The following is a 13958-nucleotide window of genomic DNA, read 5'->3' as shown; positions in this document are numbered from 1 at the left end:
CCTGCGGATGCTAATCGAGTCAGAGGTCTATGAAAGGGCCAAAAATATTGGGAATTCTTCTTAGACAATGGAAATGGAAGCTGAGCTACCAATCTATTTCCTTGCAACATATCCCTAAAACTCATTCCCTTCTATTCATCACTTATGTATAGCCAGCAGTACATTCAGGAAAAGATGAAACTGACTGATGTCAGCAAGGGAAGGATTTGAAAGAACTATTCCCATGAATCATCGTATAGACAGTAACTCTAGCATTAAAATCAGAACCCTTTTAGTAAGTATCACTTATGGGAAATTCAGGACTCCTGCACAATGCACCAAGAGGATTAAGCAGAAGCCGTTTATGGTTTACATGATGCACTTACACATTCTGACTCTCTGCACACGCTAGTCGCGCTTTTCTTATTGGTGCCTTTGTCTTGTCCACGCATTCTGCGTGCACCTCTCAGAAGATGTGTTTCCTTACAGTCCAGGTACTTTGCCCCTTCCCTCCCCCCCGCCCCCCCCCCGCCCCCCCCCCGTTTTGGAGTTCTTGTGGTCTTGGAATTTAGTTTCTCAGCTTTTCCTCTCTTGTTTTAGCAAGGCTTATGTCTTGATGAATTCCAGAGGGCCCTGAGAAAATTCTGAGAAGAACCGTTCCACGCTGGATGGCTGGTGCAGCCAGTAGTCTAAGCGGTTCAGATACATTGTCACAATTGCCCCTTCTTCTTGCACCAGCCAGATCTTTTCCAATGTAATTTTTAGCAAGAGGCACACCAGTTTCACGATGCATGGAATAACACAAAGCAATGAAATCATGACTACTGGTAAAAACAAAGCTCCATTTACGAGATCTTTCAACCACCCAGTTCTTTCCCATCCCTCAAACCATTGATGCAAACCCCACTCGTTCCCAGTCAATTGCTTCATATTGTCTTGTACTTGTGTGAGTTTCGTATGAATGGCTGCAGAATGGTCAAAAAGATTCATGCAACATATTCCTTATAAAATTCCTAACACTCGTACCCATGTGCTAGTAACAATAAATCGATTTCAGCTCTTGTTTGCAGTGCGCTATATCTAATAGGATCTACGTCAGTGAGCACCTGACTTAAAATAGAAGAAGTTACGATAAGTCGTTTGAACATCCAGCACCCCAAATGATTAAAAGCAGCCAAACCTTGATAAGCAGCGACACCTAGCGTAAGGAAGAACGCAGTTATTCCTGCTGGAACGAGCAAAACTCCACATAATGGTACCAATCGCGTCTTAAGCTAGTGTTGCTCCCTAGGTATTCCCAGGAAACGAAAATGCGGCATCCTCCAGCAAAACCCATTATGAAGGCAAGAGAGCCCTCCGAAGAGCGGCTTCTGTTAAAAGAATCCGGCTACCGGCACCTACCTTCGGACAGCTGCCTATGCCCGTCTTCTGCGTCTCTTGCCGCCTAGACCTTAGCGAAAAGCTTTTCCAGGCATTATCTCAAAAAGAAACTGTTCCAGCACAGCAAGCGTCCCACGACGGTTGTCATGAAGGTACTCGAGTTCTTACCATCTCCTGGAGAAAAGAAAAAGTTAGATTGGCCAGGAAGTGCTGCATAAGGTTTAGAAGGATGCAAAAGAAAGCTGTCCAAGAACTTTTTCCCTACTTATGGTAATGTAAGTTGGAACTGTTGGAAAGTGGTTAGTTATCGTTTTCCCTCAGTTTCAGAGCTGCTCACTTAATCCCAGTGCTGTGCGGCTTCGTTCTTGACGTCTCAGCATCGGCCGAGCTCTCCGGCTGCCGGAGGCGAAGAAGCGGCTTTTTCGCGCACAGAGCTTTCTGCCGGTCGCGATGCGCTCCGAACCGCGGCTTCTGCCGAAAGCCGCCCGGGACCGGCACCTACCTTCGGACAGCTGCCTATGCCCGTCTTCTGCGTCTCTTGCCGCCTAGACCTTAGCGAAAAGCTTTTCCAGGCATTATCTCAAAAAGGAACTCTGCCAGCACAGCAAGCGTCCCACGACGGTTGTCATGAAGGTACTCGAGTTCTTACCATCTCCTGGAGAAAAGAAAATGTAAGATTGGCCAGGGAGTGCTGCATAAGGTTTAGAAGGATGCAAAAGAAAGCTGTCCAAGAACTTTTTTCTTACTTATGGTAATGTAAGTTGAAACTGTTGGAAAATGGTTAGGTATCGTTTTCCCTCAGTTTGAGAGCTGCTCACTTAATCCCAGTGCTGTGCGGCTTCGTTCTTGACGTCTCAGCATCGGCCGAGCTCTCCGGCTGCCGGAGGCGAAGAAGCGGCTTTTTCGCGCACAGAGCTTTCTGCCGGTTGCGCTGCGCTCCGAACCGCGGCTTCTGCCGAAAGCCGCCCGGGACCGGCACCTACCTTCGGACAGCTGCCAGGTACTCGAGTTCTTACCATCTCCTGGAGAAAAGAAAAAGTTAGATTGGCCAGGAAGTGCTGCATAAGGTTTAGAAGGATGCAAAAGAAATTTGTCCAAGAACTTTTTCCCTACTTATGGTAATGAGCTACACTGGAGGCTCAGACCATTCTTCTTCTTGGAATTGTTGAAGGATGCACAAGCACTGCTGATTGTGCTTCATTGTGGTACAGGTAATAAATAGTTGATTGTTTTAATAAAAACACACTTGAAATGCTAAGAGACAAATTTTGAAGCATAATTAATTGGAGAAAGATTCCTAAACTTGTGGCCGCTTTCCCCAACCCATCTATTGATTGCAAATGACATTTCTTGCTGTTGTTATGGTGCATGCACAAAAGCCCAGTGATGTCTACTACTTAAGACAGACGTTCTACCTTCTTACTAGAAGATGTTCTTACCGTTTTAAAACAATCCCCCGAACATTAAGAACAAGAGATTACCTGATGAAGTAATGAAGTGCTTGGTTGAAAGTAAATTGCATTTGAAGGCAACGGGTTTGGGGGCGAGCACAGGAAGATCTCCGAAGCAGAGTGCCAGCTTAGTTCTCTGCTTCAGAGATAAGTGAAGCAATTCAGGAATGTCTTTCCGTGAAAATAGTTTACAGATCTTTCTGCACAACAGGTAACAACCAGCATCAGAAATGTGTGCAAATAACAGACTACTGACTACAAGGTTGTCATCCATGAGTGGTAAGGCAACTCAGACTCATAGCAGTGGTTTTGCTCTTGTGCCTCATAGAATAGACAGAGAAGAATGAGGAAAACTAATTTTTCCATCTAGTTTCTTTCAGTATTGGTTCCAAGACTATTTTCCTGCCCTCAGGAGACAGCAAAAACTGTCAACAACTGAAATGCTTCAGAACTTGAAATGATCTGAATGGCAAATATTTCTCCTCAAATAAAATTTAAAACTTAAGTCATAACGGTAAAACAGATCGAGCTATTTAAAGATGAATGTTCTATACATACTAAAACATTCCCAGAGATAACTATGGTGTCCTAAGTCTGTTTAAAAGTCCAGAGTTCCTGGTAAAAAAACTCATATGCAGATGAGGTAGCTACATGATAGTCTCTTTCCAGCTTAATTATACTCTTCACTCTCACCACCTCTACCAGTTGATTTTCCTAAGTTCCTAGAAAACAGTAGTTTAACTTTTTTAGTTCTATGAAAAAAAAATGACAGTGACAAGAGTTCTTTGCACTCCCTGTTTTCTGAGAAGCCTGACCATCAAGCCTTAGGAACTTGATCATGAGTTTTATTTCATCTCAAAGTAAATTTTAAGGGAGTGGCAGAGAGAATGGGAGTCTCATGCAAAACAGTTTAGGCTTCTAATTCTTGTATTGTCCTACTTACCTACGACAAGAACTGGAAAGAGGATAGATTCGAGTTAGCAGCTGTTAAACATTTGCACATACTCTTCCGCTAAAGAAGAGGTCAAGGATGGTTTTCTGGCCCTCCCTCCGCAAGCTGCAGCTTCCTTCAGGGCACTTTCACCTGCTGTGGCATGGAGCCCTCCAGCAGCTGCACTGTAGGTATGTGTTCCTCCATGGTTCTCTAGGGACTGCTGGGAGACAACCTGCTTCACTAGGATATCTCCAGGGACTGCGGGGGATTCTTTGCTCTGTCAACTGGAACACCTCCTCCTCCTTGTCTTACTGTAGTATCACGGAGCTGCTTCCCATACTGTTTTTTCCCCTCACTTGCCACTGCCCATTCTTCTGTTTTGTGCTTTTGACAATATATTCTCACAGAGAATGATGGGCTCAGTTGCAAAAATGTGTCTTGCTAGAAAATGACATGCTCTACAAAACCATGATTTTATAGAAAAGAATAGTGGAAGTACAAATATACTGCTAAAGGTCCGGAAACTTGACAGTGCTTCATTGTAATACATCCCCTCATTTTGCCTTCTTTCTCCTTAAGATCTGGAAAGAATACTGGGCAGGAGACAGTGTTGTTTCAAAGAAAAGACTTTTTTACGATTCTAGGGTGCATCTTCAACTTTCTTGAGAAAATTGAGAAAAGGCCCTTTGTCTTCTGTGGTAAATATCATTAGGCAGTAGGGACAAATTCTGACCAAAAAGTGCAGGTCAAAATCTGGTGAGATCAAGCAATATACCTTGAGTGGCCAGGACAGAATCATAGAGTGGTAGAATCAGTTGAATTGGAAGGGGCCCGTCAGGAGCATCAAGTCCAACTTCTGGCCCTGCATGGGACCTTCCTCAAGAATCACACCAGATGCCTGAGAGCAATGTCCCAAAGGTTCTTGAACTCAAGATAGGTGTGATGCTGTGACCACACCCTGGAGAGACTCTTCCAGTGCCCAGCCATCCTCTGGTTAAAAAACTTTTTCCTGATACCGGACCTGACCCTCCCCTGACTCAGCTGCATGCTATTTCCTCCAGTTCTGTCCTTGTAAACCTCATTGGAGAACTTTTTGATACCTTCATGTCTTTTTTCATTGCGGTACCCAAAACTGCCCCCAAGCACTCAAGGTGAGGCTGCCCCAGAACACAGCAGCGCACAGCAGAGCAGAGCAGAGCAGGACAATGCCCTCTCTTGCCCAGCTGGTGATACTGTGCCTGATGCACCCCAGGACAGGCTTGGCCCTCCTGGCTGCCAGGGCACTGCTGATACACATTTAGCTTGCCATTGGCCAGGAGCCTGGCTTCCTTTCAGCCTCTGGCTCCCTAGTCTATACACACACAGAGCAGGATTGCCCTGTCCCAGGTGCTGAATCCAGCACTTGCCATCGCACAACTCCCGAAGGTTGGGGATTGCCTGTGGCAATCCTTGAAAACTGAGGATTTTGGGAAAGCTGCAAAAGGCAGGCCTCAGAGGCAGCAGAACTGTGCTTGGAGCTAAGCAGTAGTCATAAGGTTTGTCAGCAGAAAAATGATAGAAGAAGTAGAGAAGTAAGGACAAATAGAACAATGGCCTGTGTATTAACGCTTGACCAGAAGAACTCCCTAAGCTACAGCAAAGTAGATCTAGCCAGATGTTAGGAAGTTCTAAGCTTAATAATGGAGCTCTGTGCATTCTATCTTAAGGCTTACAAGCAGGTCTTTTCTTCAAAAGAAGCAAGCGTTCTTTGAACCAAAGTTCTGTGTGCTTCTAGGGATCGGAAAGAACTACTGTCAATATGCTTTTGCTTTGTGGGATTGGTCAAAAAGCTTTTCAAGTAAGTTGTAACATCAAGATGTTTTTCTGCTGCTGGGGACGTGAGCTGCTGGCATCTTCCCACTGTCATAAGCATGTCATGAGACTGATGCTGGAAAATACAACAGCTTGGGACGCCTTCCCCAGCAGTCCCGCCCCTTTCGTGATTTGTGCATAGACTCCCGGCCAGCCATAATTGCCCATCTCTCTTATTTGTCAAGATCTCTCTGCAGTGTCTCACTGGCCTCAAGGGAGTTAGTTGACAGCTCCTCCCAATGTAACGTCTCTGGCAAACTTGCTTAATATTCCTTCAAGTGCCGAGTCCAAGTGGTTCCAAAGATGTTGAAGAGAACTGGCCCAAGGATGATACTGTCTTAGCCACTGAAATTAGCGCTTCATGCTTCTTCTTGCTCCTTCGTGCAGAAATCACAACAAATATCTTCTTTGTTTCTTTTCTATCCATGCAGATATCTTTGCTTATGCTCATGCTTTTTATCCCAACAGCAGCTGACACGACATTTACATACAGAGCAAGAGCACACTTTTCCTGCTGTTACTAGACTTAACAATTTTGCAATCTTTCAATCAGATACCTTTGCAACTGAAGTCAGACCTTCAGCATTTCTCATCAAAAGAATAGAATGTCCTCAGAAGAAGAGAAAACTTTGCTGCATACTCTGTAAGCCTGCAGAATATATCATAAGGAGTTAGCATCACAATCATTTCAGCACTGACCCTATACTTGAGCAGGGAAAAAACTTCAAAGAAGAGCTAATTAATGCAGCAACATAATCTAAGGAATAAAACAACTAGGATCTTCCAAACTGGTCCCTGCGGTAGAAATGTACTTGTAAGAATACAGAAGGTAAAAGATATGGTTTGGAAAGGCTACATCCTTGCTAAGCTAAATTGGATCTCATCCTGTAGATGAAAGATCAAGAAGCTCAAAGTGGAGCTAGAGAGACATGTCCAGATAATGAGATAGAGCAAAGCATTTTTCAAGATAATTAGGCATTTTGGTGGACTGGGCAGTTAGGTTAAATCTGCCACCCTTACTCACTTTTGGGGACTGAATTGTGGAGTGCTAAACCATATCTGCTGCTCTAGAAAGTAAAAGAGACACATCCAAATGGTATGGCTAGTGTGAAGACTCTCACTCTCTATTGCTAAACACTTCATAAGCTATTAACCGGTCATAGGAACAAAATGAAATAAAGCCATTATACCATCTTGGAATGGAAAAATATGTTTAAAATATTTTTTTTCCTTCTGTTTTCCTCCTCTTTTTATTTATTTATTTATTTATTTTTTTTTTTTTTTTTTTTTTTTTTTTTAATCCCACAAGATATGATTCATAATTTCAACCATTCTGGAATGCTTTCAACAGATGAAGCCAGCATAGTATTTTTCTAACAGGCTCTTGCCCCTTACCTTCTTCATTACTTTTTTGGAATATACTCCACAGTCATTGGATCTCAGTCAGTTTTTTATCTCTTTCCCCCCAAGACAAATTTTAAAGGACTACCTAACCACTAAAAATCATCATTTCTCAGGTTTCTCAAAGCTTTTTGAGAAAGTTGTTTTGTTTTGGTTTTTTCCTATTGCATCATTCCTAATGTCTTCAGACCTACTACAAGTGGAAGTTCAAATCAATCTTATCTTAAAGAGACTGTGAAAGATAACGAACTGCCAGTCTTGGTATTTGTATTTTTCTAAATCCTTTGGATTTCAAGGTTGCCTTCCTGAATGCTCAGTTTCATTAGAAAACATTGTGTTTCTAAAGGAGACCCAGTTCAATTGCTTCTGCAAGTTCACCTTGGATTGTACTTCAAGAAATCTTGTTTCATTCAAACATTAAAAGAATAGATTTGACATCATATGTGACCCTTTCATCTCTCTCATCTGTATTTCATTGCGTGAGTTTCACAGTTGCCTCCAAGAAGATTCCTTTCAATTCGCATAGCATGTTATCTGAAGATCTGTCTGCTTTCTTCACTTGCTTGAATGGGAAGACATGGGAAATACATTCTGAAGGTTATCTTTTATAGTCTACTTTTACCTACCAGTGTGCTTCTATTGACTAGAACCAATTTCAGCTGGAAAGAACATATTGTTCTGATCCGCTCATACCAAGGGGGGATGATGTTTTCTTAACTGATCTTGGAGGGCAAAAGACAAGATGGAAAAGGGATTGCAGTATCACTCCAAACAAATGCACCTTTCTAGAATGACCACAGCAAATGCCTTCAAGGAATTAGGGAGAGGAAAAGAATAGAAAAGAGGGGGAGAAAGAGAGAGGGAGTACAGCTACCAAATGGAGAGAGATGAAGTCGTCGCAGCCCAGCCGATGGAGTTCTCCTAGGGGAGATCTCAAAGTCCTGGTTATCTCAAGGTTCTATTATAGTCCATTGCTGAGGGGGGAAACAGATCTAGAAATGGCTGAGGGGGAGCAGATACAATAAAGAGCAAGTCTATTGAAATTGCTGAGGGGGAAAATGGTATTAAAGACGGGTACAGACAGTCCATGTTCTCAGCAGGAGAAGTCAATATCAATATCAGCAGTGAGTGGGAGCTATTGTTTCAGGACTGGTTTCTATAGGAAACCAGTCTAGGTCTCGCGAACACATCTGCAGGCAACACTTAGCAGGCATCCTGCTTCAGTCAGGCCAGCAGCCCTGGATCAGAATTACGGGCGTCTCAGCCTCAGTCCTTGGGAGGGGGCTTCAATCTCCATCCCTCACGGTGGTAGTGGAGCAGATGATGGATTTTCCATGGGGCGGCTACCACAGTTGCCCCAGCAAGTTCATCTGGCCAAGAGGTGGGAAAATTCCTGGGCTGGTGTCGCCAAGCACGTGCAGGCCCATAGGTCGCCTCGCCCCTTGGCAGGCCCTGCTAGAAGCAGTCACTGTAGACACAGCTGCCAACAATCACTTGGCAGGCCAGAATTCTGCTCAGGGGCCTCAGGATTTCTGGCATTCCTCTCTGACCGGCATGCCAGCACTCCAGTCAGGGTCCTCAGGGTCCCGATGTCTGTCCTGGGGACGGTCGTGAGGCAAATGAGGGGAACTTCGGACTGTCTTTCACATGGATCAGAAAATCAGTTTACTAAAATGGCCAAAAAAGAATGCGTAACATTTAGAATTGAGGAAAAAAACAAAAACAAAACCAAACCCAAAGCATTGGAGCAATATCATTCCAGAGAATGCCATGTATCTATGAAAAGTACAAAAAACTTCTGTTTTCAAATGCACTTACAAATCACCTTTTTGCATCTGTTTTGGGTTTGTTTTTTTTTTTTTTTTTTTTTTTTTTTTTTTTGTTTTGTTTTTTGTTTGAAAGCTCTGGCACTTATCTGATTCTTTTTTGAGCTAGTTCAGCTCATTAATCTGGTAAGAAAGCAGCTAAAAGTAAAGAGAAAAACCTATGGGGACCAGGATGCCACTTCAGCCACGTTGTCGTGAAGCATTAGGTCAGCCTTCTGTGTTGTAGAAATATCTCTGTCCTAGATGAAAATCAATGCATAGCACTATCTTCTTTTAAACTTTGTCCTTGCTACTGGGTTCCTGAATGATCAAGATGCTTTCTTTCAAACCAAACAACAGCCAGCCCTCTGAGGTACTCCCCAAAGTATTGCGATGGAATAACTTGATCAGGAGGAAGAGCTCGCTATGCAGAACCTGAATATGATGTCAAGAATGCTTTGTTGTGGATTACCATAGTTTGGGATTGTTTATCTCTTACCCCACCATGTAGGTCTAGGAAAAAACGAGGTAGCCACAAGGCTTTTACAGCTGTTCTTGTATTTTGGGATAGTAAGGATTTAGGGGAGTAAACAAAACTGTGGTGAGTTTTCCTATTGACTTGATTGCTCTGTCACTTTGAATTAACTGCTTTGCATGTCAGCTAACCCATCAGCATCAATGAGAAGAATATTTTCTTCCTTCCTGCACAAAGGATGTTTCATGATGCCTGTGATGTCAGGGACTTAAAAACGAAGACCATTGTGATTGAAAGGAAGCACTGGCATGCCACAAGGTAACTGTAGTGAGCTGTGTTTCCTCCTCAGCTTCACTGTGAGAGTAGAATTTTAATGAGCAGTTCCAAAACTTGGTCTTAGCATAGTCTGGTGACATATCTCAAAGGAGCAGTGTCCTAGGGTGACTTTATGATGCTTGTATCCCCAGTCATCTGTTCTCTTAATGCTGGATATGATATTCTCTGCCTTCAAGACTGGTTCTGAGAGCAAAGGTGGGGAGAAGAAGAAGCACCGAGTTTCTTATCAGAGGCTGCACTCCTTAAAAAGCAAGACTCTTCCACATTCTGCGCTGCACTGTGTTGTCTGGGCACTGACGGAGCAGAACAGAGCACGCATTTGCTTTTTAGTTGGTTTAGCTGGCTGAGGCAGAGTTTGCCCTGGACTGGTTTTTTTTTTCCTTTCCCTTTTCTTGGAACGTTTCGAATCTGCTCCGGACTGGGACCTGGGAAGCACTGGGAACTTGCACTTTGTGGCCTACTGGGGCCTACCCTGGGCAGCAGCCTTCCCCATTGCCGGAGGCATTGATAACAGAGTGAGCACCCACAGGAGAGACTTTCTGATTTGTCGTCTCTTCAGTGCGGCAAATGAGTTTTGTCATCTGGTATTGTTCATTTTTTTGTGCTGGGAAGTGCTTTGCCTGTTAAAGAAACAGCTTTTTCCCACTTCTCTCCCCAAACCAGTTGAGGGGAGGGGCTGTGTTGGTGGGCTTTCGGTGGGGGGGAGGGTGCAGTGGCCCTTTGTGAGGTTTTCCGCCAAATTTGCCCTAAACCAGGACAATCAGGATGTGCGACTTAGAGAATGGTGGTTGGAACTTTGGTTGGAAAAGACCTTGAAGAACACTGAGTCTAAATGGAATTAGCAAATGCAACCATCAAGAAATGCTTTGCTGTTTGAAGAGAACGTGATTTATCTGGTAAGCTTTGCAAGTATTTGTGTCATCACAAGCACACATGACCAATGCATTAGATGGGAATAGAATAAGAAACCTGTGCAGATCAACAGAATGATTCTCAGGCTAGGATATTTGCATGTTTCATCTGTCTTCCTGACTTCTTCAAATGAATTCTTTTTAGAAAGTCATGATTGGAATTGTTACTCTTTTGACAGTTCTGAGTGTATTACTGACCTTTTTGGCATATGAATGCCAAACGGGTTCATTCACCTGGTTTTTCAGATAAAGACCGAGATTTAGTGTTGCTTCAGCTGGAGGCAGAAACATTGAAATCCTCCTGCCTCCTTCTTAGTACCTAATTTCTATTACAAAATCAGTGCACAATCTTGTCCCTTAAGGTCCACTTAGCTCAGTTTATACCAACAGGGTGACATTAGCAGGGCTCACATGATGCTGCACACAGAAGCCCTCAGTGTGCAGCTCTAGCAGACAGTAATTCCATGCAGTTGGACAATCCCAGTGCTGACTTTGGATCACCAGAAGCGTTCTTAGTAGAACGAGACAGATTTAATGGAGAGGTCTCTGCAGGAAGTGGCCTGAAGAAGACAGCAGAAATCCCAGCTGTGTCTTTGTAGAAATCAGTTGAAGGCCATTTACAGAAAAAAGATCTTTAAATCTAGCTAGCTTTTTCTGCAGATTATTTGTAAACTATATGCATGACATGGACAGTTTCACTGAGCAACTGAAATACATCTGCATGTAAGGGGATTGAATCAGGCTTGGGAAGCAGTGAAATAAAGCTTTTCAGGAATACCTGACATCCAAGTCCCACCAAAATTGATCCGTTTTTTATGTCCAGATGCTTTTGAAAATAATGGGTGACCATTTGGCTACCCCATCGTTTTAATCAGAAATACAAAGAAAATTTTAAACTCACATTTTTTTATTGAATATTGAATATTTTTCTTTGTTTATTTCCTACTTTCCAATTCAGTTCTACAAATCATATGATTAAGTAATGAGAACTCATGCTGTATAAAAATATTTACTGCTATACTTCCAAGTTAAGGCCATGTATTTCTTGGAACTGTTTCAAAAAAAAAAAAAAAAAGCCTATCTGGATTCTTTCTTCCCCACGCTCATTATTAGACGAAAATCATTTCAATATTCTATTTTGACTTTAGATGGTGCAAGATTATATTCAGAAATTCAAGCCTCTACTGTTAGGTTTTTTACATGGTTTTCTGGCCTTTCTAACTTTGTGCAACCACTCTTTGCAGCTATATATTTTTGCAGTAAGGCATCCCAGGGGTCTGTGAGAAGTTTTAATGTCAAGCAGAACTAACATGTAAACTACACGTGACATACTCGACATATTTCACCTCAGAAAGTTACAGTATGCTTAGACGGGATGAAATACGAAAGAAATAGACTTAACACAATCTTTCTAAATCTTGGAAATCTATTACCTGAACTTTGAGTCCGTTTGCAGGACTCTGTAGAAATGCAAACGTGAAGTCCAAGGAGTAGAGCAGAAGGCATATTGGGCAGGGGGACAGAAGATTGCCTTGAAGGATGACGTAAGCAAGATTGCATCCTATAAAGATAGCAGCTGCTTCTGCTGGTGCCAACATCGAGAATTTGTGCCACTGGCCTAGTTTTCTGGGGACTTTTGACCTGCACGCTCTTGAGGGCTTGCAGACATGAATTAATCTGTCCTTTGATCTTTTCTTTCATTTGAACGTCTATGACCTGTTTTGGTCTTGTGTACGGTACTGTATAGTGTTATAAACAGACATGTTTCCACTGTTTGAAAGCTGTAGTTGAAAGTTAGGTTGCAATTATGAGTTGGCTGTCAAAAGAATTAATTTTCTGCTTTAAGCAAAATATCAAGAGAGACATTCAATCCACTCCTGTGATACAGATTCATTTTGAATTTACTGGGTAATTTGCATTAGTGGTTGTACTGCATGAGCAATAAATATGACTTGCTTGGTTTCTAATGATGATAATAGTCCTCTTTGTATTACTATAAGAATTGAATCCACCATCATTCTTTTCCTATTATTATTATGCTGTAAAGGAAAAACTCTTTTGCATTAACCAAGGAGTAAAATGCATGCATTTAGCATCATTCTTGCAGGTAGTCCTCAATTCTGAAAAGACCTCTCAGAAGCTGCATCAAATGGGAAAGCTAGACGGATGGCAGAATGCAGAACCTGCCATTTAGGATCGAGTACAAAATGACACCCAAGAAATTCTTCATGGATGCTGCAGAAGTACAAAGACGCCATTATTTCAAGGTGAAAAAGAGTCAATGAATAAAAAACTGTGCTAATCAAGACACTAGAGTACCAAGCGTGCGCCAAGGCTTTTTTGTAATGAACATCATTCCCAGCATGAAAAAGTACTCTTTTTATTGTAGATCGTTTAAAAGTGCACAACAGTTTGGAAAAAAGTACTTTTCTTTTTTCTAGTAATAAGAACTCTGTATCATTCTAAGAGATACTGGACACAGGTTTTTGAAAACAATGTTCTTTTAAAGGTTAATTCTATTCATAAATACTTCACAGGAAAACATTTGATCTGCTGTTCATCCTGAAGACTCTTAAAGGAAAATGTTTTGGTTGCGTTCTCTTCTGACTAGTTCAGGAGCTCAGTCTTACCAGCATTCTAATGCTTTTTGATGTTCCTGATGGCACGGCTTAGACATCCTTGTCTCCGTTACCGTCATGATTTCCATATCAAGTGATGAGAATTTTTCTTCATGATTGGTGAAGTGAAGTGTCATAACATTCATGTTAAGTCAATTTGAAGTTTTTTTTTCCAAAGGAATCTCTTCCTTCCTAATGAAAACCTTTTGAAATAGCAAACCTACTCAGTTTTTCAGAAAGTGATATAATACACCTGTAGAGTACAATGTCCTTGGAGTTGTTTTTTCAGCAGAAGAAGAAAACTGCTGTTTTCTTCTTCTTCTGTCACCTTAGACTTACTTTATTCAAAACCTTTTTAAACCTTTGAATTTCTATTTTTATAGCTAATTCCTTTCACAGTGTGCTACAGCATATGTATTTTGAAAGGCCATTTGTACATTTTCAAAGGGCATACTTCTATTCTACTAAGAAATGGCTGTACTTCTAGTAGGGAAACTTCAAGGTCCAGTAAGATTTTATCTTGTACAAAATTTAAAAAACTCCAACTCTTAAAAATGATACCAGAAAATGACGTCTGTAAGACTGTGGCAGGAGGCTTTTTCCAGAACAATGTGCAGTTCTTCCCAATTCTATTTTTCCCTCCCATTACTTTGTACACAAAGAGTTTTACACAGTCTTCTAACAGTGGCATGTTACTACTGGGCTAGAGTATTGCCCTGCCAGCACTGGAATTGACTGGAATGCAGCTGTGTTCAAATTTGCTGATGGGACAAGGGTTTATTTGCTGAACACACTTTAGCAAGCAAGAGGGCTTCTT

This window comes from Haemorhous mexicanus, chromosome 10 (genome assembly GCF_027477595.1).
Source record: "Haemorhous mexicanus isolate bHaeMex1 chromosome 10, bHaeMex1.pri, whole genome shotgun sequence".
NCBI classification, from domain to species: Eukaryota; Metazoa; Chordata; class Aves; order Passeriformes; family Fringillidae; genus Haemorhous; species Haemorhous mexicanus.
This window is presented reverse-complemented; position numbering follows the sequence as displayed.